The following is a 16025-nucleotide window of genomic DNA, read 5'->3' on the forward strand; positions in this document are numbered from 1 at the left end:
TGACCCTTTGGTTAGCAGCTGTAGCACTTAACCACTACACCACCAGGGCTTACAAGAAAAATATATAGTGAATGTTAATCCTCTTGAGACAATGGAAAAGCTCAATATCATCAGTCAGAACAAGCCCAGGGGCTGACTGTGGAACAGACCATCAATTGTGCATATGCAAGTTCAAGGTGAAACTAAAAAAAATTAGAACAAGTCCAGGAGACCATCTCAAGAATAGATTTGACACATTGAACACTAATGACTGAAAACCAGATAAGTTGTAGAATGACATCAAGGTAATTATATGTGAAGAAAGCCAAGAGCTCATTAAAAAGACAGGAAAGAAAACAGACCAAAATGGATGTCAGAAGAGACTGTGAAACTTGCTCTTGAATGTCGAGCAGCTAAAGGAAAAGGAAGAAATGATGAAGTAAAAGAGCTAAACAGAAGATTTTGAAGGGCAGCTTGAGAAGACAAAGTATTATAATGACATGTGCAAAGACCTGGAGATAGAAAACCAAAAGGGAAGAACATGCTCGGCATTTCTCAAGCTGAAAGAACTCAAGAAAAATTCAAGCCTCCAGTTGGAATATTGAAAGATTTTACAGGGAAAATATTAAATGATGCAGGAGGCATCAAAAGAAGACGGAAGGAATGTACAGAGTCCCTATACCCAAAAGAATTGGTTGATGTTCAACCATTTCAGGAGGTAGCATATGATCAGGAACTGATGGTACTGAACGAAGAAGTCCAAGCTGCGCTGAAGGCATTGGTGAAAAACAAGGCTACAAGAATTGACGGAATACCAATGGAGATGTTTCAAAAAACAGATGCAGTGCTGGAAGTGGCCACTCATCTATGCCAAGAAATTTGGAAGATAGCTATCTGGCCAACCAACTTGAAGACATCCATATTTATGCCTATTCCAAAAATATATGATCCAACAGATTGCGGAAATTTTCAAACAATATCAGTAATATCATATGCAAGCAAAATTTTGCTGACGATCATTCTAAAGTGGCCGCAGCAGTATATCAACAGGGAACTGACAGAAATTCAAGCTGGGTTCAGAAGAGGACATGGAACAAGGGATATCATTGCTGATGTCAGATGGATCCTGGCTCAAAGCAGAGAATACCAGAAAGATGTTTACCTGTGTTTTTTTGACTATGCAAAGGCATTCAGCTGTGTGGATCATAACAAATTATGGATAACATTGCGAGGAATGGGAATTCCGGAACACTTAGTTGTGCTCATGAGGAACCTGTACACAGATCAAGAGGCAGTTGTTCGAACAGAACAAGGGAATATTGCGTGGTTTAAAGTCAGGAAAGGTGTGTGTCAGGGTTGTATCCTTCCACCATACCTATTTTTTTATGCAGTCTGTATGCTGAGCAAATAATCTGAGAAGGTAGACTATATGAAGAAGAATAGGGCATCAGGATTGGAGGGAGACTCATTAACAACCTGCATTATGCAGATGACACAACATTGCCTTCTGAAAGAGAAGAGAACTTGATCACCTACTGATGAAGATCAAAGACCACAGCCTTCAGTATGGATTGCACCTCAACATAAAGAGAACAAAAATCCTCACAACTGGACCAATAAGTGACATCCATGTTAAATGGAGAAAACATTGAGGTTGTCAAGGATTTAATTTTGCTTAGAACCACAATCAATGCCCATGGAAGCAGCCATCAAGAAAGCAAAAGACACATTGGGCAAATCTGCTACAAAAGACGTCTTTAAAGTGTTGAAAAACAAAGATGTCACCGTGAAGACTAAGGTGCACCTAACCCAAGCCATGGTGTTTTCATTTGCCTCATATGCATGCGAAAGCTGGACGATGAATAAGCAAGACTGAAGAATTCACACCTTTGAGTTATGGTGTTGGCAAAAAATATTGAATATACCATGGACTGCCAAAAGAATGAACAAATCTGTCTCGGAAGAAGTATCACCAGAGTGCTCCTTAGAAGCAAAGATGGCGATTATACATCTCACATACTTTGGACAAGTTATCAGGAGGCATCAGTCCCTGGAGAAGGACATCATTCTTTATAAAGTGGAGGGTCAGTGGAAAAGATGAAGACTCTTAAGGAGACGGATTGACACAGTGGCTGCAATAATGGGCTCAAGCATCACAGTGATTGTGAGGATGAAACAGGACCAGGCAGTGTTTGTTCTATTGTACATATGGTTGCTATGAGTCAGAACCGACTCAATGGCACCTAACAATAACAAAAAAATCCTCTTGAGAATCTTGTGAAAATTGGGTACTTTCTGCCTTTAAAAAATGCACACTAATTTTTGCCTATACTTTCAGAGCTTTACGCAGCTGCTGCAGTTCAAGAATTCAGATCTTGGGTTAGGGCTTTCTGAACTACAATATCCAGATGACAAAATGAAAACATGTGCTCATAGACTTAGAACTTTACAATTGTATTAATTGTATTTTATGTTTCTTCATGGAACTTCAACTCAAATTGATTTATGGAAGCTTGGTCTTTAGAAGCAGCATCATAGAATGAAAAGTCTGGAGCCCTAGGAAGGAAATTTCTGATTAAGTCTGTGGGTTGTGTGTTCCACAGTCCAAATGAGTTCTGCCTGAGCCTGGGCAGAGACCAGGGTCTGCTCCAGACCTTTCAGGAAGTTCTTGCTAATGAGAGTGTAGCCTGCTCCCCTCCTCAGGACAGAGTGCAACTGAGGTTCTGAGGCCTGATGCCTTGTAGGAAGCCTGAGTGAACAGATCAGAATCACAGAGATCCCTGACATCCCAGGGATTTTCTGCTACCAGAACCTTCCTTCCTTGGTGATCTGTAGGGCTAGCGATTCCTGTGTCCACATACTACTTAATATTTCTGTTTTATAGACATGAGATTCAACGAAACATTAGACACTTTCTTTAAACTCCTCTCTGGGCTTCTGTGATAAAACTGCCTTCTGGTTTTTCTTCTACCTCTCTCACTGCAACTTCTCAATACTCTGCGTCTTCTTTCTCAATCCTTGGTTATGGCTCAGAGCTTCTTTGCTTTTGCTGAATGCTCATGACTTTCAAATACTACCTATGTATCGCCAACTCTTGAATTTTTAACTTTTATCACTTTCTAGCTAGCATCTCCATCTCTACTTAGATGGCTCATTAAACTCTTCCAACTTAACATATCTCAAACCAGGCTCATTATACTTCCCTTAAAGTTTTCTATTTATGTTTTACCTGTTTTTGTGAATGACAAACATAGCTGATCATTTCTTGTAACCACAAATTTTGGTGTCATCCCAGATTACACTTTCTTTCTCAATTGTCATCAATAACTATTCATGTTAATTTTCTTTCGAACTTTCATTATTTTTCACTTCACCAGGCAGTTGATGATTTGTTTCTATTTTGCTTTTAATATTTAGAGCAACCTTGAGGTTTAGATACTGTCTTAGGCTGGGTTCTCTAGAGAAGCAAAACCAGTAAAGTGTATAAATGTGTATATATATAGATAGATTTATATCAAGGAAATGGCTCACATGGTTGTAGAGGCTGGAACGTTTCAAGCCCGTGGGTCAGGATAGAGGCTTCTCCTGATTCCCATAGCTGCAGGGGCTGGCAAACCAAAGATCAGCAGGGCAGAGAGCAGGGCTTTTGCACACAGGCTGCAAAGAGTAACCTCATCCCAGGATGGGCAGGCAGCTCAAGTCCCAATAACCAGAGGACAGATGAACAGGAGCCAGCTGTAGGATCCAGGGTGAGCAAAAAGCCATGAGCCTTGTCAGGATGTCCACTTATACTCCATGCAGGCCACGCTTCGAAGGAAACTCCTTTTCAACTGATTGGCTACTCACAGCAGACCCCATCATGGGAGTGATCACAACATCATATGACTGCCAAACCACTGAGAATCATGGCCCAGCCAAGTTGACACACAATCTTAATCATCACAAGCACGTAGTTCCCATTTTGCTCATGAGAAAATAGTCTTAATGTTTAAATTATTAATTCCACAAAGAGCATGTATGTACATGTTCATTCTAAACAATTTAGGCAAAACAGAAATAGAGCAAAATGTTACAGTGCTCCCCCCCCCCCATGACACACATTTCTCTCCTAGCGCTATAGGAAGAGTTCTCAATAGGGGGCAATTTTGTACCCGAGAGGACATTTGGCAATGTCTGGAGACAATTTTGATTGTCATGACTGAAGGAATACTACTGGCATCTAGTAGGCAAATCTGCAAAAGACGTTTTTCAAGTGTTAGAAAGCAAAGGTGTCACCTTGAACATAAGGTGTGCCTGACCCAAGTCATGGTATTTTCATTCATCTCATATGCATGCAAAAGCTGAACAATGAATAAGGAAGACCAAAGAAAGGTTGATGTACTTTGTCTCACGTTACGTTTGCACATGTTTTCAGGAGGGACCAGTCCCTGAAGAAGGACATCATGCTTGGTAAGGTAGGGGATCAGCGAAAAAGAGGAAGACCATCAGCAGAATGGATTGACACAGTGGCTGCAGCAGTGGGCTCAAACATATCAACAATGCAACAGTGGGCTCAAACATAGTAATGATTGCGAGGATGGCACAGGACCAGGTGGTGTTTCGTTTCTGTTGTTCATAGGGTCACTATGACTTGGAATCGACTAAATGGCACTTAACAACAACAGTGGGTAAAGGCCTGGGGTGCTGCTAAAAATCTATAGTGCACAGGACAGCCCCCCCCCCCCGCCACAACAAAGAATTATCCAGTTCCATGTCAATAGTGCCCAGGTTGAGAAACTGCTGCCTTTATATATATTTGTTGGTTATCTATAACTGCACTGTCCAATACTATAGCCACTAGTCACATGATATGTTTGAGCCCACTGCTGCAGCCACTGTGTCAGTCCATTCCACTGACCAACGAGGTATTTGGTGGTGTATAATTGGACTCAGCAGCTACTCTTGTCTATTTTTTTTTTTTTTGGTCATTGTTGTAAATATATCTATCACACAACTTGTGCCAATTCATCTTTTTACAGGTGTACAGCAGCTTATTGACATCAACTACATTAATTGGCTGTGCAACCCTACCCTTAGTCAATGCTGCTGATTGTGACAGTTTCTGGTTGTTTGTTGTTGTTGCTGTTTACAGGAAGATGGGAGCATGCATGTGCTTATGCTGCCATCTTGCTGCACCCTAGTGGAATCCTTTTAAAGAGTATTTTACTTTTATTCTGCCAAGTATTTAAATTGTTATGCACCAGTTTTATGCCTTTATGGCTTACTTTTAACTTTTGTTTTAGTGGATCTAGAGTAGTCTGTATTCTATAGATTCTGAGATCTCCACTGCGTGTACTATATATTCAGCGCAGTCTCTCCATTTTGATGGTGGGAAATCATGCAATTCCTTGCCTTGTGTGAACTCTCAGAATTGTTTGGCTTACGGTTTGCTGATAATTATTCTTTCCCCCACAGTTGTTCTGTGTCCAGCTTTTTTATTTTTCACCCTATGCATGTGCAGAACAGTATTCAGCTAAAGACTTAAGGAGACCCATTTGCAGATTTCAGGACCTTTTTTTTGTGTGTAACTCTCTCTTATTCAGCTCTCTTTTCTGCAATTTCTAGTAGCCTTGGCCTCCCAAAATTCTGATCTGTGGCTTCTCATTTGGCAAGGCCAGTGAGCTCTTTTGGTTTACCCCTCCCTACACCGATTTCCTGGTTCAGTGGTAGAATTCTCACCTTACACGATGAAGACCCAGGTTCAATTCCTGACCACTTACCTGTCATTGGTGGTTTGTGTGTTGCTGTGATGCTGAACAGGTTTCAGCAGAGGTTACAGACTAAAACAGACTGGGAAAAAAGGCTTGGCATCTTCTTCTGAAAAATCAGCAAATGGAAACGTATAGATCACAATGGTACAATTCGCAACCAACCATAGGGATGGCACAGCACTGGGCAGCAGTTTGTTCAGTTGGATGTGGGGTTGCCATGAGCTGGGGGTCGACTCGATGGCAGTGAACAACAACAACAACACACTGATATCCAGAATTTGTCTCCAGGCAGAAAGAAGGGGGTATTTTTAGGCCTCACTTTCCTTTTTCCCGTATTTTTCAGGGACCAGTCCTGCTCTGCTTTTTGTCTTAAGTTCTGAAAGCAGTTGTTCGATTTATTTTGCCCAGTTTTCTTGTTTGCAGCGGGAGGGAAACTCCTGTAGCACTTACTTTTTTGTGGGCAGAAATCAGAGTATCATTTTTTTTTCTAAATATAATATAGCGAGTTATTATGAATTCCATTAAAAAATATTTATGTACTAAAGGGAGTTCTTTGGTTAGAAAATTAATAATATCAAGTATCAATCCAAGACTAGAACACTGGGCAGAGCAATCAGAAGTCAACACAGACAGGCAAAAAAAAAAAAAAAAACACAAGACAAAAAAAAAAAGCTCAAAACAGGGTAACAGCGATATTATTATGTAAAAGAAGACAACATTAAAATAGTAAAGAGGGACTAGGAAATGTAGTCATAGATCTTCCATATGGAGAGGAAGATACAGCGATACAAAGAAATAAAAGTTAGGTTTAAATTTAGAAAAAAAGGGTTAAATAACAAGGTAACCACAAAGGAGACAAACTATCCTACACATCAAAATAAAATACAAGAAAAAAATAGAGACGCAGCAGAAACAAAATCAACAACAACAAATATGAGGAAAGGACAATATGTAAAGATAATCTACTTAGCACATAAAATTAAGTGGGAAAAAGAAACTGTCAACAACACACAAGAAAAGACATCAAAATGATAGCACTAAATTCATACCTATCCATAATTACGCTGAATGTAAATGGACTAAATGCACCAATAAAGAGACAGAGGGTGGCAGAATGTATTGGAAAACACGGTCCGTCTGTATGCTGCCTACAAAAGACACACCTTAGACTTAGAGACACAAACTAAAACTCAAAGGGTGGAAAAAATATATCAAGCAAACAAGACTCAAAAAAGAGCATGAGTGGCAATATTATAACAAAATAGACTTTAAAGTTAAATCCATCATAAAGGATAAGGAAGGACACTACATAATGTTTAAAGGGACAATATGCCAAGAAGATATAACCACATTAAATATTTATGCACTCAATGACAGAGCAGCCAGATACATAAAACAAACTCTATCAGCATTGAAAAATGAGATAGACAGCTCCACAATAATAGTAGGGGACTTCAACACACCACTTTCAGTGAAGGACAGGACATCCAGAAAGAAGCTCAATAAAGACACGGAAGATCTAAATGCCACAATCAACCAACTTGACCTCATCGACATATACAGAACACCCCACCCAACATCAACCAAGTATACTTTCTTTTCTAGTGCACATGGAACATTCTCTAGAATAGACCACATATTAGGTCATAAAGCAAGCCTTAGCAGAATCTAAAACATTGAAATATTACAAACCATCTTCTCTGACCATAAGGCCATAAAAGTGGAAATCAATAACAGAAAAGCAAGGAAAAGAAATCAAACACTTGGAAACTGAACAATACCCTGCTCAAAAAAGACTGGCTTATAGAAGACATTAAGGATGGAATAAAGAAATTCATAGAATCCAATGAGAATTAACACACTTCCTATCAGAACCTTTGGGACACAGCGAAAGCAGTGCTCAGAGGTCAATTTATATCAAAAAATGAACACAACTAAAAAGAAGAAAGGGCCAAAATCAAAGAATTATCCCTACAACTTGAACAAACAGAAAGAGAGCAACAAAAACCCTCTGTCACCAGAAGAAAACAAATAATAAAAATTAAAGCAGAACTAAATGAAATAGAAAACAGTAAAACTATTGAAAGAATTAACAAGACCAAAAGCTGGTACTTTGAAAAAATCAGCAACATTGATAAGCCTTTGGCCAAACTGACAAAAGAAAAACAGGCCAGGAAGCAAATACCCCAAATAAGAAATGAGATGGGCAATATTACAACAGACTCAACTGAAATTAAAAGAATCATATCAGATTACTATGAAAAATTGTACTCTAACAAATTTGAAAGCCTAGAAGAAATGGATGAATTCCTAGAAACACACTACCTACCTAAACTAATACGGAGGTAGAACTACTAAAGAGATCCATAACAAAAAAAGAGATTGAAAAGATAATCAAAAAACTCCCAACAACAACAAAAAAATCCCTGGCCCAGAAGGCTTCACTGCAGAGTTCTACCAAACTTTCAGAGAAGAGTTAACACCACTACTACTAAAGGTATTTCAGAGCATAGAAAAGGATAGAATACTCCCAAAGTCGTTCTATGAAGCCACCATATCCCTGATACCAAAACCAGGTAAAGACACAACAAAAAAAAAGAAAATTACAGACCTATATCCCTCATGAACTTAGACGCAAAAATCCTCAACAAAATTCTAGCCAATAGAATTCAACAACATATCAAAAAAATAATTCACCATGACCAAGTGGGATTCATACCAGGTTTGCAGGGATGGTTCAACATTAGAAAAACAATTAATGTAATCCGTCATATAAATAAAACAAAAGACAAGAATCACATTATTTTATCAGTTGATGCAGAAAAGGCATTTGACAAAGTTCAACACTCATTCATGATAAAAACTCTCAGCAAACTAGGAATAGAAGGAAAATTCCTCAACATAATAAAGGGCATTATACAAAGCCAACAGCCGACATCATCCTAAATGGAGAGAGCCTGAAAGCATTGCCTTTGAGATCGGGAACCAGACAAGGATGCCCTTTATCACTGCTCTTATTCAACATTGTGCTGGAGGCCCTAGCCAGAGCAATTAGGCTAGACAAAGAAATAAAGGGCATCTGGATTGGCAAGGAAGAAGTAAAATCATCTCTATTTGCAGATGACATGATCTTATACACAGAAAACCCTAAGGAATCCTCCAGAAAACTACTGAAACTAATAGAAGAGTTCAGCAGAGTATCGGGATACAAGATAAACATACAAAAATCAGTTGGATTCCTCTACACCAACAAAAAGAACATCGAAGAGGAAATCACCAAATCAGTGCAATTTACAGCAACCTCCAAGAAGATAAAATACTTAGGAATAAATCTTATCAGAGATGTAAAAGACTTATACAAAGAAAACTACAAAACATTTCTGCAAGAAACCAAAAGAGACCTACATAAGTGGAAAAACATACCTTGCTCATGGATAGGAAGACTTAACATTATAAAAATGTCTATTCTACCAAAAGCGATCTATGGTTTTAATGCAATTGCAATCGAAATTCCAAGGACATTCTTTAATGAGACGGAGAAACAAATCACCAACTGCATATGGAAGGGAAAGAGGCCCCGGATAAATAAGGCATTACTGAAAAAGAAGAACAAAGTGGGAGGCCTTACTTTACCTGATTTTAGAACCTATTATACCACCACAATAGTCAAAACAGCCTGGTACTGGTACAATAACAGATATATGGACCAGTGGAGCAGACTTGAGAATCCAGACATAAATCCATCCACATATGAGCACTTGATATTTGACAAAGGTCCCAACACAGTTAAATAGGGAAAAGACAGTCTTTTTAACAATTGGTGCTGGCATAAGTGGATATCCATCTGCAAAAAAATGAAACAAGACCCACACCTCACTCCATGCACAACTGACTCAAAATGGATCAAAGACCTAAATATAAAATCTAAAACGATAAAGATCATGGAAGAAAAAATAGGGACAATGTTAGGAGCCCTAATACATGGCATAAACAGTATACAAAACATTATAAAGAATGTAGAAGAAAAACTAGATAACTGGGAGCTCCTAAAAATCAAACACCTATGCTTATCCAAAGACTTCACCAAAAGAGTAAATAGACTACCTACAGACTGGGAAAAACTTTTTAGATATGACATTTCTGATCAGCGCCTGATCTCTAAAATCTATGTGACACTGCAAAAACTCAACTGCAAAAAGACAAATAGCCCAATTAAAAAATGGGCAAAAGATATGTATAGACACTTCACTAAAGAAGACATTCAGGTAGCTAACAGATGTATAAGGAAATGTTCATGATCATTAGCCATTAGAGAAATGCAGATCAAAACTACAATGAGACTCCATCTCTCTCCAACAAGGCTAGCATTAATCCAAAAAACACAAAACAATAAATGTTGGAGAGGCTGTGGAGAGATTGGAACACTTATACACTGCTGGAGGGAATGTCAAATGGTACAACCACTCTGGAAATCGATTTGGCGCTTCCTTCAAAAGCTAGAAATAGAACTACCATATGATCCAGCAACCCCACTCCTTGGAATATATCCTAGAGAAATAAGAGGCTTTACACGAACAGATACATGCACACCCATGTTCATTGCAGCACTGTTTACAATAGCAAAAAGATGGGAGCAACCAAGGTGCCCATCAACGGATGAATGGATAAATAAATTATGGCATATTCACACAGTGGAATACTACGCATCGATATAGAACAGTGAGGAATCTGTGAAACATTTCATAACATGGAGGAATCTGGAAGGCATTATACCGAGTGAAATTAGTCAGTTGCAAAAGGACAAATATTGTATAAGACCACTATCATAAGAACTGGAGAAATAGTTTAAACAGAGAAGAAAATGTTCTTTGATGGTTACAAGAAGGGGGAGGGAGGGAGAGTGGGAGAGGGGCATTCACTAATTAGATAGTGGATAAGAGCTACTTTAGGTGACAGGAAAGACAACACACAATACAGGGGAGTTCAGCACAAGTTGACTAAACCAAAAGCAAAGAAGTTTCCTGAATAATCTGAATGCTTCAAAGGCCAGCATAGCAGGGGTGGGGGTTTGGGGACCATGGTTTCAGGGGAGATCTAAGTCAATTGGCATAATAAATTCTATTAAGAAAACATTCTGCATCCCACTTTGGAGAGTGGCGTCTGGAGTCTTAAACACTACCAAGCAGACATCTAAGATGCATCAATTGGTCTCAAACCACCTGGATCAAAGGAGAATGAAGAACACCAAGGACACAGGCAATTACAAGCCCAAGAGACAGAAAGGGCCACATAAACCAGAGACTACACCAGCCTGAGACCAGAAGAGCTAGATGTTGCCCGGCTACAACTGATGACCGCTCTTACAGGGAACACAACAGAGAACCTCTGAGGGAGCAGGAGAGCAATGGGATGCAGACCCCAAATTCTCGTTATAAAACCAGACTTAATGGTCTGACTGAGACTAGAAGGACCCCAGTGGTGATGGCCCCTAGACCGTCTGTTGGCCCAGGACAGGAACCATTCCCGAAGCCAACTCTTCAGACATGGATTGGACTGGACAATGGGTTGGAGAGGGATGCTGGTGAGGTGTGAGCTTCTTGGATCAGGTGGACACTTGAGACTATGTTGGCATCTCCTCCCTGGAAGGGAGATGAGAGGTTAGAGAGGGTTAGAAGCTGATGAAATGGACACGAAAAGAGAGAGTGGAGGGAGGGAGTGGGCTGTCTCATTAAAAAAAAAAAAGGGGGAGCGCAATTGGGAGTATGTAGCAAGGTGTATATAAGTTTTTGTGTGAGATACTGACTTGATTTGTAAACTTTCACTTAAAGCACAATAAAAAATTTTAAAAATTTTCTGGATACCTTCATTTATCTGCTCCATGTAGGACTTATTTGTTCTTTTGTCCAGCTTCAAGTATGAGAACACGTAATTTTCCACAGAACTTCCGTTGTTTATAGTGTCCAGTGTTGCTGATGAGAAAAATGATACCAGTCCGATTCTAGCTTCATTGTAGGATATGTGTTTTTTGTTTCTTAAGCTTTGTAACATCTCATCTTTATCCTTGGAGTGGATAGTATTTTAGGTGTTGATCTTTTTCTTCACTTTCCCTGCTTTGTACTTTGTAAGCCCTTTCAATATGGCATCATGTTTTTCTTTGCTGTGGAAAATTGTATAGTTCTCCTTTTCTTTCTTCTGTTTGCTCGCTTCTTTCTTTCTTTCTGTAACTCGCGTTAGTTGGAATGGGGAAAGCTCAGCATTGATCCTAATGCGTCTTTTCCTTTCTATCTTTCATCTCTTTGTCTATTTGCTTTACTTCCTAGAACTGTCAATTTTGTCATTACATTTTATATTTTGGAAGTCATACTTTTAATTTCTAAAACTTAAAATTTTTTTCTTATCATTGCCCTTTTGCATAGCATTTTTAATTGTTTTTGGATGTGCTGTCGTCTATACCTGTACGTATTACATTAATAGTTTTAAGGGAATAAAAATATATTCCCATTACTATACGTGTTTTATCTAGGAACGTTTTTTCTCCTTTTTTATTGAATGTCACAGGTTTTCATTAAATGTCTGGTGGGTTTTTGATTATCTATTCATATTTAAGTTGAGAGAGGAAATGAAAAACCTGTTGGAAACACAGAATAGGGACAGAACTTTCTGACAGTCAGAATTTGCCTTAAAGTTCTTGACTGGGTACTAGTCGTAAAGTTGGGGAGCATCAAAGTGCCAGTGTATCCGGTCTTTTCCACAGGGCTATTCAATTCCTCACAGGAGAACACTGAGTTTTTTTTTCTTTTTTAAGAACCGCTTTATGGAGGTACAATTTGCATGCCATAAAATTCACTCATTTTAAGTGTATAATCTAATGGATTTTAGTAAATTTAGGCTGAATGTGGAGCTCACTCCTTATCCCTTCCTTCTCTTGAGGAAAAAGCTCCCAAGTCAGTCTGTATTAGTTGTTCTCCAGTGCCTTCAAATAATTGTTTTATAGATTCTGTCCATATTTTACCATTGCTTTTGGTGAGAGAGTTAGTTCAATATAAGCTGTATTATCATGACCAAGGAAACCCTGGTGGCATAGCGGTTAAGTGCTTCGGATGCTAACCTAAAGGTCGGAAGTTCAAATCTGCCAGGTGGTCCTTGGAAACTCTATGGGGCAGTTCTACTCTGTCCTATAGGGTTGACTATGAGTTCGAATCAACTTGACGGCAACAGGTTTGGTTTCTCATGACCAAAACCGGAAGTCCCAATCCACTGAGTTTTTAGTTCAGTTTATTATATATTTCAATTTGACTAGATCTTTTTGGTTTATTTCACTCCTTCCTGTAATTTTGTCATATTTCAAGCCCCTGTTTTATTCCTTGACAGATTTTGAACATAATTCCAATTCCTGAATTTTGGGGGGACTGTTTCTGCCTTTTAAATTTTCTCCTGCTGAGTGTTGCTCATAATGACTCACTTCTCATTCACTTCGTGACCCTGTCTCCCTCCCCGCACTCCTCACTGCCCCTATTTTTTTTTAATGAGCTCTACTTGCTTTCCTTGGAATTTCATCTGTGGAAGTTCTTTGGGACCTGCTTGAAAGTGAATCCTTCAGAAACAATTTGCATTTGCATCAGTAAGTTACTTGGAGCACTACCAATGTGACTTATTTGAAAGATATTGTAATAAGTCTGTAACAGAATCTTCCAAGTTCTTTCAATTCCAGGAGTTGTTTTAGAGCAGCACTGTACAGTGAAACTTTCTGTGATGATGAAAATATTCTGTATCTGTGCTGTCCAGTATGCTAGTCACTGCCATATGGCCATTGAGCGTTTGAAACGTGACTAGTATGACTGAGGAACTGAATTTTTAATTTTATTTTAATTTAATTAATCTACATTTTAATCTACATGTGGTAGTGGTTATTGTATTGGACAGCATAGTTTTAGAGAGTCATTGTCCCAGATCCTCCCATTCTCACTGTTTCTAGATGATTTTAGTTTTGTATAAAGTAGGTTGCACTGAGCTCAGATAGTATGCTCTACTCTGTTCTTTGTTTGATGTGTTCCCTTTTAATTGCATGTAATGTTTTCTTTGTCTCGCCTTTGCTTTTTGCCTCTCTGGTATGTGGAAGAGTTTACTGCAAGGCTCATATCATGGTGTAGGTCTTTCCCTTCAGAGGAGGATGAAATTGAGGGGGTGAAGGCTCTGCTGCTTATTCAGCTCATATAAAACTGGTCTGAAGGCTCTTTCCACGGGGATCCTGGCAGGTAATGAATATTCCCAGGTTTCCCTTGTGTGAACACTTGCTTTCAAGTTGCTCTTCTCGCCTTCATAACTTGCTATTTCAGCCTGCAGGCCTTGAGAAATACAATGAAATAGGTTACTTATCCCCTAGTTTCATCTTTTAGAGTATCAGTCTTGTGCCCACGAGCTGTACTGGGAACTCTGAGCCTTTCTTGGGGATTTAGAGGATCAAAACCAGGAAGGCTTCATGTTCCAGGAAGCTGAAATCTGATTTTAGGAAATACAAGAGAAATCGAACAGTCATGCCTGAGTGATTTTGGTATAATAGACAAAGAACTTTAAACACCCTGCTTCATCAAATATAGCCCTTATTGATGTCTCATTCTTGTATTATCTTGGGCCAGAACCTGCTCAGGTCTCCTGAGTCCCATTAAGTCTCCTTTACCCTACTCTTTTAAACAAATTGTTTTGTTGCTGGGTGCCGTCAAGTCGATTCCAACTCAAGCAACTCCATGTCACAGAGTAGAACTCCCCCACAGGATTTTCTAGGCTGTAAATGGAGCCCTGGTGGCACAGTGGTTAAGCATTTGGTTGCTAACCAAAAGGCCAGTGGTTCAAACTCACCAGCCGCAGTGATGGGAGAAAGACGTGGCAGTCTGCTTCCATAAAGATTACAGCCTTGGAAACCCTATGGGCAGTTCTTCTCTGTCCTATAGGGTCCATATGAGCCGGAATTGACTCGATGGCAATGGGTTTTTAACCTTTACAGGAGCAGATTGCCAGGTCTTTCTCCCAGGGAGCCACTAGGTGGGTTCAAACTGCTAACCTTTCAGTTAGCAGCTGAATACTTAACCATTGTACCCTTAGGGCTCCTTTTAAAACAGATAAGTCCTCCGTTAATAAGCTGATCCATGGGAGTTCATTTCAATGTCTTCTCTCGGGCTAAAGCCCTTACCTTAACCAAACATAGACGTAAAGGTAAATTAGTCATTTTCTGAACTGCATATTTAGAGTAGAAATAAAATATGAAAGGGAACAGCTGAAAAGAGTGGCTATGTTTGGAGAGTGGGAATGGAGAGGGATGAATGATCCCTTTATTGACTCCTGAAACCACCCTTCATGTTCTTTCCCTGGAGTATCTGTAGCTATTTGAATTCAAAACACAGGCATGTATAATTTGATATCATTGTTCTTATTGCTTCCAGTGACGTAGACTGCTTCACCCTGAGTATTGATGACTGCTTCATACTGGGGCAGACAGCCCACCATATCAAGGACTTTTATCACTCAATGTTTTGGATATAATAGGCAGTGAAGAAGCTGAATGCAAGAGAGCACAGCACTATCTCTAAGGCCTAAGTCCTGGATTATCTCAGTAATGGCAGCTTCTGCTTGGGCACCTGCACAGGATTGTGGACTTCACCCTTCAACTGCTTTCTCTTGGTTAGACTCTTGGGAGCTAGGTAGAGTGAGTAGTTTGCTCTATATTGTCCTGCTCTTATGCCCCAGTTACCAACTGACCCCTCCCCTGGCCTTGGGCAGATTACTGCACAGAGTTCTTGTGACTCAGTTGTATTAGTCAGAGCAGGCTAGACTATGTATGGTAACAAATATGACACAAAGGGATAAAATTTTAGTTTTTCTTCACACAAAGTCCTATGTAGATTGTGTAGCTCTCTCCAAATGTTGACTCAGGGATTTGGATTTTTCCAAATGACTCTGCTGTTTTGGAGTACTTGCCACATGGGGGATTTAATGAGACATATGAGGCTAGGCCTGGAAGTAGCATTGATTACTCAGTCCACAGTCTGTTGACCAGAGCTCTCACTGCCCTAATCTAATTTCAAGGGAGGCTAGGAAAGGTAGAATTTCTCCCTCCCTAGGAAGATGAAACAGGATTGGTGAACAACTAGCTAGTCTTTACCATACTAGTGAAATTCACTGAAGAGCTGTGTGTTTCAGTGAAAGCTTCTAACGGTGTTTTGGTATGGCTCGTAATCACTTAATGCACTGTCTTCCTGAAGACACGGTTGCTGTAGCGCGCTTATTTCTTTTAGGCCTTAA

The sequence above is a fragment of the Elephas maximus genome, chromosome 2, assembly GCF_024166365.1.
Source record: "Elephas maximus indicus isolate mEleMax1 chromosome 2, mEleMax1 primary haplotype, whole genome shotgun sequence".
NCBI lineage: Eukaryota > Metazoa > Chordata > Mammalia > Proboscidea > Elephantidae > Elephas > Elephas maximus.